This window comes from Rhinolophus sinicus, chromosome 1 (assembly GCF_057876585.1).
Source record: "Rhinolophus sinicus isolate RSI-liver-muscle chromosome 1, RSI-T2T, whole genome shotgun sequence".
Taxonomy (NCBI): Eukaryota; Metazoa; Chordata; class Mammalia; order Chiroptera; family Rhinolophidae; genus Rhinolophus; species Rhinolophus sinicus.
The window spans coordinates 190,377,779-190,391,418 of record NC_142501.1 but is presented as its reverse complement, the minus strand read 5'-3'; positions in this window follow the sequence as shown (position 1 = coordinate 190,391,418).

The window sequence follows — 13,640 nt, the reverse complement described above, 5'->3', positions numbered from 1 at the left end:
GATTGAAGTATTCTAAGGTGTGTCCTGGGATCCAGATTTGAAAGTTGGTTCTGCAGCCAGATCTAAGAATCATTTCTGTAGCCAAAATGCACCCAGGAGAACCCTGAAGTGGATGTTAAAATCCAGTTTTATAAGACCACAACTCAGCCCTCTAAATCAGAACCTCTGGCGACAGGCCTGAGGAATCTGTATTTTTAGTGACTACCTCAGGGAATGTTTATGCCCATGGAAGTTTAAGGTCATTACCCATGGTGTTTACTTCCTGCCCAAAGCACTCTCTTAATTTTTATTTTTCATGGGTAGCACAGAACCAAGAGGAACACAGGAGAGAAACAGAAGGAAACAGAGCAGGCTTTGTGCTGTACTGAATACAAAAGACCTTTTCTCCTAGTATATAGTTGTCTTTTGAGACAATTTATCTGTTCACAGGCCTAAGCAGGGTGGAGTTGGGAGCTGAGGCCAAATTGTTGCGAAGAAGGAACATATGACCCAGGCCTTGTAGACAGAGAAACCAAATAGAGTTTTATTAATCCCTCCTAACGAGAATAGCTGTGTCACAATCATAAAGATGGTCTGACTTTCCTGGAAGCTAATTATTGCATATTTTTAAATCTGGTCCCATAAATAAACTACATACCCAATCATACACTGTAAGTTAATATTTTTTATTTTTTCTCTCATTTTAAAGAGCACAATTATGTTCTATGGTATTTTTGTGTGCTAAAAAATTAAAATGCACTGTATTATGTTCTATTCTTTTTAGACTTATTTTTGGTTATTTTTATATATGAAGATAAGCTGAAATTTTTCTTTAAAAATAGTCCCTGCAAATGCCTATATACCACCACAAGAGGGCATCTGTGTCTCAGATAAAATTATGGAAACATTCAATACAAAGAAATTCCTTTATGTTGTCAAAGAACTGTTTTGCATGATTCTTTTATTTCTAATTTAAATTATGAACTTATTTTACGGTTGAGGGCATGATTTGGTCTATAGTTAATATGTTATTAATGTAATACCGTGTTTCCCCGAAAATAAGACCTAGCTGGACAATCAGCTCTAATGCATCTTTTGGAGCAAAAATTACTATGAGACCCGGTGTTATATTATTATATTATATATCATATTATATTATATTACACTGTATTATATTATACTACACTGTATTATATTATATTATATTATATTATATTATATTATATTATATTATATTATATTATAGACCCGGTCTTATGTTATAGTAAAATAAGGCAGGGTCTTATGTTAATTTTTGCTCCAAAATGCACATGAGAGCTGATTGTCCTGTGAGGTCTTATTTTGGGGAAAACACAGTAGTACATGGTTTTGCAGCTAAATTCTACTCTAATATTCTGAAATGTCTAATTCCTATTTGATACGAAGAAACAAAGTATACAGAAACTGCTGCATTTAACCAAGTCTTTATGTTTCATTATGCCTTCTATTCCTTCAATCAAAACAACAGATATAATGCAATCCATTATTGTTCATCAGAACTTATGTGTGTAATTTCTTTGAAATTGGAAATAGAAATTGAGCGTATAAACTCTTGACAGTACTATGGAATAAATGTACTTCTGACTCACTTCACTTTCCAAGAAACGCTATTGACTGCTGTGATTTCTAATGAATTATTTTCTAAATTTTGAAAGGTTCTGAATGGAGTATTGCTATGGTTTATCACTAAATAAAAATGGCTAACATCCACTAAAAATGGATCTCTGAATTAAGATTATTTAAAAATAGTCAATTGATATTTTTCAGAATATCATTTTTAGTTGTGATTTTATAAAAATATTTCCTGAGATAAATTCTAAAAGAAGCTGAATATTACCCTTTTCACAAAGCATCACAAAGCACAAACCAACAACATTGTGATGACAATAGAACAACCCTAAACATAAAGCAAAAAATTAGCAGCAGAGCTGAAAAGAGTAGACTATGCAAGGATGACCACTAAAATGTGATTGAGTGTATTAAAATATTTGCTGTTCCTATTTGTTGGAGGATTATACATTCTTATCACATTGATGTTACCCTTGTTTAAATGATTTAGGGTACCAAGAAAATACGAGTGCTATGTGTGAGCAGAAGCTTTATGAGCCATTGAGTAATTCCACCATGTTTCTTTTCTCTCTACCTTGAGACCAGCAATGTCCCAGTGAAAGCTATTCCATCAGCATGGATCCTAGAACATGGAAGAGATCCACAGTCTGCTTTTGACACAAAGCATGAAAAATACAAGTAAAAAAAGTATACTTTTGTTGCTGTAACTCTCTATTTTTTCTGATTGATAAAATTTACTAATTATGAGAAAGAAAACACTGTGATTGGTTATCAGTGCTATCATACTTTAATGAAAACAGTAGAGCCATCAGCTCTATGAACAAGGCAAAAAAGAAGAAAAAGTAATGAGAAGGGCAGCCAAAATGCAAAGATCAGGATCATTGTTGTTGTTAACAGGAGACTACTATAGCAAATGAAAGAAATCAGAAGTCATTATAAGAATGGTAAGCCCAAATATTATGCCACTATAGAAAGATTAATAATAGATACTGATGTATTGAGTGCCAACTATGTACCAAGAACTTTTTATGTATAATTTCATCTTATTCTCATAAGTATCCTTCACATAGATGCTATTATCTTTCTTTCCTTGATGATGATGCCAGAGGATTTTGAACAACTTCATTCATGTATACATCCCCTTGTTCATTTGTTTACTTGTCCACTTATTCACAACCCAATCAATGAGTAATTATTAAGCACATATTATAAACCAGATGGTGAAGTCAGGTTTTTAAAACCCTATCTGATTCCAATGTCTCTGTTCTCCCCTTTCTGTCAATCTCTGTGATAGACAGAATTCTAAGATGACCTCAAAGACTTCCCACTCTCTGTCATACACACTTGGAATAATTAATCCCCAGGATTGTGAATATAATGAGTCTAACTCCCAGGATTAGGTTATGCTACTGGACACATTTACTTAAAAATAAAGAGATTATTCAAGTGGACTTGAGCTAATCTTATGAGCTGGTCTCAGAAGAAGTTAGAAAGAATTGGAGCATGAAAGAGATTTGAAATGAGACATGTTCTCAGTTCCTGAGATAGAGAGGGCTACATAGCAAGGATCTAAGTGCAGCCTCTAGGAAAAGAAAGCAGTCCCTGAAAACAGCTAGCAAGACAATGGGGACATCAGTCCTATACCCAAAAGGAAATGAATTCTGCCAACAGTCTAATGGAGCTTGGAAGAGTATCTCTAGTCACACATCCAGATGTGCACTTAGCTGCCCAACCCCTTGAATTCAGCCTACTGAGGCGAAGCTTAAGTGAAGGACTAACTAAAAAATGTCAGACTCCTGACCCATGGACACAATGAGCATATAAATAGTTGTTTTTCAAGTCACTGAGTATGTGATTATTTGTTATATAGCAATAGAAAACTAACACACTCTCTTTTAGGTTGAAAACTTTGAGTCATTAATAGAAGTATAATTTATGTTCAGAATTATTTGCTTGAGAAAGTAGCAGAGTATGACAGCAGAGTTTAGGGGGAAAAAAAGGAAAGATAAAGTGATGAGAAATAATTATAATACAGGATTGCTAAACTTTCTTCTAAATCCAGAGCTTATGATTGTATTTTCTATCATTTCATGACCTCTCAAAGTTACCTTCTTTTCAAAGTTATTTTATGGATTTTATTAATTTTGCCAGATAGACTAATTGAGTTATTTGTTGAATGTGGGTGAAGGTTTGTGGCAGTAGTGGTCCACCCATAATACATGACATTAAACACAAAATATTTTTCAGGACCATGAGTCATTTAAACATTTCCATTTTTAAAAATTTGTTATGACTACACAGTTGTCTGCAGCAGTCAGACTGGACTTGTTCATTCTTTCCTTCACGCAAAACTCATAAGTCTATTCAAAGTCACTTTTGTTACAATAATTTTTTTATTTCAATGCACATATTTCCTACAATAATCTTGACCTCTCCTTACTTATACTTTCGTCTGTTCTTATTTGTGTAGCATGGGTTAAATATTCTTTAATCATTTACCATATTTTTGACAAGTCCTCACAGTTTTTGTGCAAGATCCTTTTTTATTTAACCTTAATATTCTGCTGTAGCAAAGACTTCATGAATAATTTTCATTTTTGCTACTCATAATATGTATCTATAATAAAAGGCCATTAAATGAAATACATAGAGAATAAATAATCTTGATTTTAAGAGAATTTGTTCCCTATTTCAAGATCTATGTGAAATGTTACCTGGTATTATCAGAGTGGTTTGAACAACATGCTATGTAAAAGGGTTTAAACAACATGATCTTGAAAGTTTGCTAAGTTCACAAATACGAAAATTATTAACAAAAGCAGCAAACTGGTCACCAAATCTTGCCATGATAAATTAGTCTCAGCTTCCTAAGTAATGGATCTTCTTCTAGTGTCTCACTTGAAGTGTGCTGCATTATTCATTAGTATTTACTGTCAGGAAGCCCTGCCTCGAGGTTCAATTTCCTTTTCTTTCATTTTAACTTCTAACATTGAATTATGTCTCCGATCCAGAAAACAATCCCCTTCTTCTTTGTTCTTCTTATGTATTTGGGAATGTAATAACGTTTGGATTCAGTAACATCATTTCAATTAATGTCTCAAATTGTGTTTCTAGAAGAGAATTGTTCATGTCTTGTCTGTTTCGGCTTGCACTGTTTTGAATAGCATGTAAAGAAGTTAAATTGCCACTCCTAGTCATTGAATAGAATACTGTAGTCAGCTCTAAGGGAACTATTTACTAGTTTGTAAAATCTTGCAGAATAACGACTCTGCCTTTTGGAAAAGAGTCTGGGTTAGGGTACATAAAAATTGCATAGTATGAGCGGTATGTAAAGCTACTTCCCTGTGACATGTATGGAAGTACTAGTATTAGATTATGGGTCAGATGTCTTAAAGCTAAATCAACTGTTGACTTTCAGCAAGTGCCTTAATATCTCTATCTCAAATTTATTTTTCATTTAAAGATGAAGAATTGGATACATCTGGGATAGCATATATATTGGTTGTTATTCTTCGTCCTTCCCTACGTATATCCATAATACAGTTGATCATGATACCATTCATCCATTCATTTGTTCAAATTGAACCAAAACCTTCATTCTTAAACTCAGCAGTTTTCAACATACTCATTAACGTGGCTGAGTTACTGTTTAACATGAAACAATATACCACTCCTGGAATACATGGTCTCCAATTCCTCTTATATTTTTCTAGTGCTCTATAATTTTTGCATGATGTTCCCCTGCAAGGTATTTTGCATGGCTTCTAAGAAGTCTCCATTTTGCTCCAGTTCTTGGCTATGAGTCTTGTTTGCCTACCTGCCCTTTCCTTAACACAGGAAATACTTTGTTCCTGAGTAGAATGGACTGATGGACAGTGGTTCCCAAACATGAATGTGCAACAGCATTTGTTGAAATACTGATTGCTGGAGCCCACCCCCAGTTGTTGATTCAGTAGACTGAGGTAGGACCTGCAAATTTGCCTTCTAACAAGTTACCAGGTAACAGCGATATTGCTGGTCTAAGAAACACATTTTGAGAACCATTGGTCTCTAGAACATTCTTTGACCTAGATAGAGTTCATAGACCTCAATGGCATCTATGGAGAGAATTCAGAGTTTATAAAAAACAGATGGGTTAAAAAATTACACCCTGTTTTTACTCTGAATGTAGGCAACAAACAACAGAATGATAAGTAGTACTTGACTTTTGTCACAGTAAAAACCAGAGATGTTTTCACATCACCTTACGTGTTTCAGATATCTTGAAACATTGTTTATACACATCACTACTTTGACATAATATTGGTTTTTTTCGTCTCATTATATTATTTTAAATTTATGAGTAATTAAAAAACAATGGTTATATCTGAATTAAAATACATTGTTGCCTGTACTTTAATAAAATTTGTCCTTTGTAATATTCTGTATTTTATTCTGAACATAGAAAACATCATTCTGAATAGAATTTATAGGCTTCCTTTATCTACCTGAAGCGTTTATGGCAGGAGACATGAACTCCCTTCCTGGGCATAATAAAGACTTTGAGATCAAGTTGTATTCTACCTACCAGGACCATTTGGGTTATATGAACACTGTCAAGAGTCCGGTAGCAACAGAATGGCAGGTGCTGGGTGACATTTATTTCTTTGTACCTGAGCAGGTAAACATCAAGCTACATGACTGGACCAATGAAACTATATGTTAAATTTTACCTTTTCATGTCGTTTTGTTATTCTAGGTGGTATTACAGTGTGATGCCACTGATATTTATTTTATTTTAACCATCAGTGCAATGGTTCTCAAAAAGTGGTGGTAGAGGTGGGGGTCCCTGAAACCCTTTCAGGGGATTTGAGAATATGAGGTAAAAACTCTTTGCAATATAGCTAACATATTATTTTCCAGTTTCATTCTCATTCTCTTAGTAAGCAGTGGAGCTTTCCAGAGGCTACATGATGTGTGATAATTAAATGTGAAAGTAGAATGAGACTCCAGCTCTCTTTATCAAACAAGATAATAAGGAAATGTGCAAAAATTTAAACAATGTCGCTCTTCTCTTTTTTGAACACAGTTATTTTTAATGAAAATGTGTTATTTATGTTGAGATATAATGGATTTATAATTGTTATTTTTAAATAAATTAATCAGTGAGTATTTCTGTTTTAATTTATAATATGATAAATATAGTAAGATATAAACAAAAGCATTTTGAGGTCTTCCATTTTCAACAGTGGAAAAGGGTATTGTACCTAAAAGGTTTTCCTTAGAGAATTTACAGCCCAAAGAATACAATTATTAAAATATAAAAAATTCTATTAGGGTATTCTATATCCTTGTTAGGTCTTGAATCAAGCACATAAAAATGGGCTCTTCCTTGGGAATTTACTAAGACCATCTTCATTAGCAAAAAGTAATACTCAAAACAAAGAGAAGAGATCAAACAGGGAACATGAGTAATCTTAAAGGGAAAAAAAAAGGTCCAATAAGGAATGACAGGCTGAAAGGGAAACAGGACTGGAACATACAGGTTGAGCTGGTGGCCACACCTGTGGCATGTGACAGCATGCCAGGATGCTTTCCTTCCCCCCAAGTCTCCTTTAGCTGTTTGCCATTTTTATTACAAGAAGTAGACAAAGTATAAATATTCCTGACAGGAAACACACTGGATAAAATTCTCACTAAAGTATGAATAATTGTTATTATATCATTATCTTGAGGCAGAGGAGACTGAAACAGCTGAGGACCCTGGAAAGGAATGTTGAGGTGCAAAGGCCCCATAGTGATGGACAATATGGGATTGTGAGCTAGGCTGGACTTCACCCAGATGTTGACCAAGTAACAGAGGCCATGGCTACAGTCGTCCCACTGGGCAATGTATATTTATAATTCTCTTTGAGGAAGCTTTCATAGAGAGTGGGGAGGGATATGGTCTGAAGGAAATGCCGGCCAATACAACATTTATCCACTTCAAAATAATGGTTTTGACAAACACTGGTAAATCTAAATCATGACTAAGGGTGAATATAATGTCTGTCCTTTTATACACATAGAAGGCATTCTCCTGTAGGAAGTCAAACTCTTTGTCCTTATTCTAAATTCCTCCTATAGTCAGAGGAATTTAAACTGAGTTATAATAGTTCACTATCTGATAAAAGGAAAACATCACCTCAAAACTATGTTAATATGGATCAATGAATATGATTTGTTCATAAGATTCCCATACATCATGGGAATAAATGGTCACATTAATCAAACAACTAGACTTATTAGCCAGGTGTAAATACTATAGCAGCCCCATCCCCAAAGAAGCAGTTGCTTATGTCCAGTTATTAGCAACAAAAAGCAATATTCTGTCAATTGACGAAGCAATGAATAAAATCATATTTACATGCAACCCAAATGTTAGAACTATCAGAGAATAATTCTACAATTAATATGTTAAAGGCTCTAGTGGAAAAGTTGAACAATATTGATGAATAGATGGAGAACTTCATCAGAGAGATGGATACAATAGGAAGAAGTCAAATGGAAGTGCCAGAAATAAAATTACAGTAATAGAGATTAAGACTGTCTTCCATGGGCTCATCAGTGGACCCAACACAACCGAGAAAAGAATCAGTGAACTTGGAAAAAGGTCAGTAGAAAATGCCCAAAGTAAAACACTAAGATAAAAAAAAAAAAAAAAAAAAAAAAAAAAAGTGAAAAATGAATTAGTAAAATACAAACAGCCCACCAAAAGTATGATATAAATTCTACCAGTTATTTGAAGTTGAAGTGAAAAACATGGTAACAATAAGTCATATTGACAGTACGAGCAAATGTGATCTTGATATGATGTGATGAGAATGGGCAATTTACCTCTGTGGGCTTCCTCACAAAAACCTATAACCCCAGTCTAATCTAGAGAAAAACATCAAACAAACCCCAACTGAGAGACTCTCCAAAATACCTGACCCATACTTTCCCCAAAAGTCAGTATCATCAAAAACAAAGAAAGTCTGAGAAATTGTTACGGCCAACAGGGGCCTAAGGCGATATGATGACTAAATGTAATGGGGTCTCGGAACATAAAAAAGTCATAAAGTAAAAACTAAACAAATTCAAATAAATGATGGCCTTCAGCTAATAATAATATATCAGCACTGGTTCATTAATTTAACAAATACATCATATTACTGTAGAATGTTAATAAGAGAGGAAATCAGGGGTGCGGTGTATGGGAACTCGCGGTACCATCTTTACAATTTTCTTATAAATCTAAAGCTGCTCTAAAATAAAATGTTTATTTAAAAACAAAAAAGTCTCACTTTAAATGTCACTTAAATAATTATACAAGTAGCATAAAGAAATAATAAAAAATTGTGAAGGTGGTGTGGGAATAATTGAGGTTTGGAAACACTGCATTAAAACAGTGACGTGATTATACTATGCCATGCTATTTTCTAATTTATTTTTTTAAATTCTGAATTTCTTTGTCCTGGGTCTACAATTTTGCTCAATTCCATCATGTTTTTTTTATGGTTCCATAGTTCAACAACATAACTTTCCCTCCAATTGGAAGCTTCATTAGGGCATGGCATGTCTTTTTTCAATTCCTTTGGTGTCATGTATGACAATGTCCAACATGGATATGGAGCATATTCACAAAATCAACTTGTACAAAGATGAATGCTTCTTTGTGCTTTTCATTAATTTTATGTCACTAATTTCTTTCAAGTGTTGAGAAGCCTAGATTGTTGCTGTATTTTCCTTAGAGTGACTCTAACATCTCGATCATTGGTAACCCCAAAATTGCCTCAGGGATTTTTTTCTGTGATCACTTGCATTACCTTATATTGAGATCAAGGTAGGTGAAGCTCTTGATCTCTGCCAGTTTCCAGTAAATCTGCTTAGAGCTGGAGAGCAAACAGGTATCATTTTGCAGACCAATTCCAATCCCTTGGTGACAGCTGCCCAGAATCTGTCCTGAGGATTCTGAGGCCACGTGTGCTGTGACTAATTTAAGGGTGAAGGACAGAGAATCATGATGTCATAGTCACGCATGTGCCACACATCTGGCAAGTTCAATTTGAAGACTATTTGACACTAATATGTGTTACCACTCATTAGGAGACTCTGACCGCCTGAAAACGTTATATTAAAATATATAGGTTTCTATGTGCAAATTCAGACATTTTGGCAGGTAGCTGCTTTCCTGGCTTCTTTCAGTTCTTGCCACAAAGAAGGTTATTAAATTTGCCTATGTGTGAGGCTGCTCTGTTTGGCAGTTGTTCATATGTATTCATCAAAATCTTTTATAAAATAACATGAAACTCAATTTTTAGACAAAAATTGTGAGTAGAATATATTACCATGATTATGATTACTAATGGAAAAAGACAATGAATTCAGATGAACACAGAGAGGTGAAAAGTTCCGTTTTATAGCATAGGGTTTTTTCTTGTTATTGTTGGAAGAGAGACCAAAGGAAATCTATCAACTTTAGAAAGTGTTTCTCAGGTATCCTGGCAATTATCCCAGGCCTGATTTCTGGGGAAGCCCTGAATCACCTCTGACTTATCATATAAGCTATTTAAGTCTGGTTCAGCCCAACTGAGGCCAAAGGCAGTCAATTACCTCCCCACATCACCTCGCCTGTCACCCTGCTCATTCCTGGCTGAGAAATATGATGCTGTGATCACCAACCAGGTACAACTTCTCCAAAAGGTTTTTAGAATTTCCACTTACAGGAAGTGTTTCCAGAAGCCTAATTTAAAGGAGCAAACTCTTCATTGCATCACTTATCAGCTATATCACAAGCTCTTTGAGAACTGGAGATATGTTGTATTGATCTTTGCATCCTTGGGACTTAGGTCAATAAACGAGATTGCTGCTACTCACACTGTCTCCATGTTGAGGGCTGCTTGGCTGTGGTACATGCAGGTCCCTCCCACCTGCCCATCTCATCTCTCTCTCCATCCCTCCACCACACTAATCAACCAACATTTATTAAGCATCTACTATTCTCAGGCTTAAAGGGATGAATACTTCAAGTTTTGTCCTCAAGAAGATCACACTGTAGTGTGGTAGGATTATAATATAATACCTTTATTCCAGTTTTCTATAGATGACAAGTGCAATTAGTTTTGTCCAGGGTTCAGGGAAAATTTTTTTTCGGTTTTAAAAATAATGTATTTATGTGATTCTAGGATTCACATGTCAGCATTTCTGAATTTAGTATATCTTTTGAATTTGTTTTTTACTTTCTTCTTTTAGATTTATTTTTGAATTGTAGTTGACATACATTATTATATTAGTTTCAGGTGTACAGCATAGTGACTAGACATTTACATAACTTATAAAGTGATCACCCCGATAAATTTTTTTTTTCTTTTTATTAAATTTATTGGGGTGACAATTGTTAGTAAAATTACATAGATTTCAGGTGTACAATTCTGTATTACATCATCTATAAATCCCATTCTGTGTTCATCACCCAGAGTCAGTTCTCCTTCCATCACCAGATATTTGATCCCCCTTACCCTCATCTCCCACCCCCCGCCCCCGTTACCCTTTGGCAACCACTAAACTATTGTCTGTGTCTATGAGTTTCTGTTTCTCATTTGTTTGTCTTGTTCTTTTGTTGTTTTTGGTTTATATACCACATATCAGTGAAATCACATGGTTCTCTGCTTTTTCTGTCTGACTTGTTTCGCTTAGCATTACTCTCTCAAGATCCATCCATGTTGTCACAAATGTTCCTATATCATCTTTTCTTACCGCCGAATAGTATTCCATTGTGTATATATACCACAACTTCTTTATCCATTCATCTATCGAAGGACATTTTGGTTGTTTCCATGTCTTGGCCACCGTAAACAAAGCTGCAATGAACATTGGAGCACACGTGTCTTTATCTCTAAATGTTTTCAGATTTTTTGGGTAGATACCCAGGAGAGGGATTGCTGGGTCATAGTATCCAGAATATACCCCGATAAATTTAATACCCTTCTGTCCCCAAAGTTATTACAACATTATTGACTATATTCCCTATGCTGTACTTTAATCTCTGTGACTTTTTTTTTAAGAGTAAAAAATCTAAATGTTATTTTTTTTTTTTTTTTAATCATTTCTGAGGAAGTTTTTCCTGTGAATTAGGAGTCAAACTACAGGGAACTTATGGCTGACTCTAAACGGCATTACAATCGAATGATGATTTCTATCCAGTAGGAAGCACCTGGCTCAATGATGCGGCCAAGCAGGTAAGAAAAGGAGTGTGCTTGCCCTGAGCTCCGGCCTCAGCATGAGACGGATGGATGTGGTTCTCGCTTTGGAGAAGGACAGACATTTTATCTTTTTTTTCTTAGTAGAAATATCTGTCCCATTCCTTAATCTGACAGTTGAACACCAGAGACATACTTGAATACACATCCATCTCTCCCTAGACTCTGCAAAGAGACTTTCCCTGGCAGCTGAAAAGTCAGCACTTGTACCTGTGGTGACACTGGCACCATTGGCCACAGTAAGAGATGCAGAGCCAAGGCTGCCATGTTCAATTTGGAAGTGTCAATGAGAACGTACTTCTCCATTCGTCAGTTTGCAGACTGGGGCGTCCATAGTACTTTGCTCACCAGGCAAACCGGGGATGTACTCTTTTGGATGTATTAGGGTGATAGAGTCAGTGGATAGATTAACATTGTTGGACATCTTTTCTATCTGAGAAAACCTCAGCAGACTATATGAGGTAGGAACCTTCCCTTTTGAACACCTGTGTATTTTTTCAATGGAGATCATTTCAGTCATTCACGAATGTTTTCAATTAAATTTATTATCGAATAAAAGACAGTTCAGAGTCAGACATAGTGCTAGATTCTGTGACTTCAATGAGTGAAAAACGTTCCTTTTCTTGAGAGGCTTTCATTCATTACTTCTTTCATTTAGTATATGTTATTTGATTGTCTACTATGTGCTTTATTCTACGCTAGGTTCTAAGGATATAAGAGTAAACAAAGCCGGGCGTGGACAGGACTCGGACCTCATTAGTTTGGAGTTTATTTATTTATTTTTTAATACTTTTCTGAGAATACTAATAAAATCATATTGGGTTTTCTGTCTGCGGCTTGTGTGTCAGGGAGCAGGCTAAGTGCTCCCAGCAGGGCAACCTATTCTTTTCAAACTAAAGAATGAGAAAGAAGAGAGAAGTCTCTTTAATATGTGGAAAAGGAGTGACAGTTAATCTTTGCCTTGGAAATGAAGGCTGGTAAATAAACTGATTAATTTGATATATATTTACCATATCAGCATGTTATGCTGAAGTACATATTAGGTCCAATGCAAAATGAATTTTGGAAAGCACAATTACAGATACAACACTGATGACAATAATAGAGAAACAGTAATAAATATTTTATCCTTTTTGTCACATTTCTTTCAGGACGCTGCTTTTCACATTGAAATGACATGAAACAGTATAATAAAAGACAAATGGGAAATAGAATAGTGATGCAGCTGTGTGTTTTGTTTCTTTTTTTTGTTTTGTTTTGACTTGGAAACCTGTCTTGTTCTCTGACATTTGGCATTCCTGAAAATCAGTTAGAATTTAGGTTTCTTTACCATATACTGCTAGTAGAGGACAGAGATTTAAAAAGAAAATTTTTGATAGATTTTAATAGAGGCCACATCAAGAATGTGACATGAAGAAAATAAAACTATGGTTAGTTTCTATGACTATTTCTGATTTTTTTCATAAGAAAAGCTGGGAAGCGTGTGAGATGACTGAAATGGAAATCTAATAGATAGGGTTGAAAGGGGAATATTCTAAATAGGAGGAGAGGTCAGTCCAAGCCTCAGGTCAATCTCCTTACTATCCCACAAGCATCACATACAGCACTGGCCTGTCACACAACCTAATTATCTCTACCTGGAATAAACCCTTCCCGTCAGACCTTTCGCCAAATGAAGTATTTCTCAAATCTTCCCTCCTTCATGGCTTGTCTAACCACCGTGATCGCCTCTGAACTCACTATCCCAGCCTCTAGCACACATTTTTCTGTTGAATCATATGCTGCTTTGTGGTT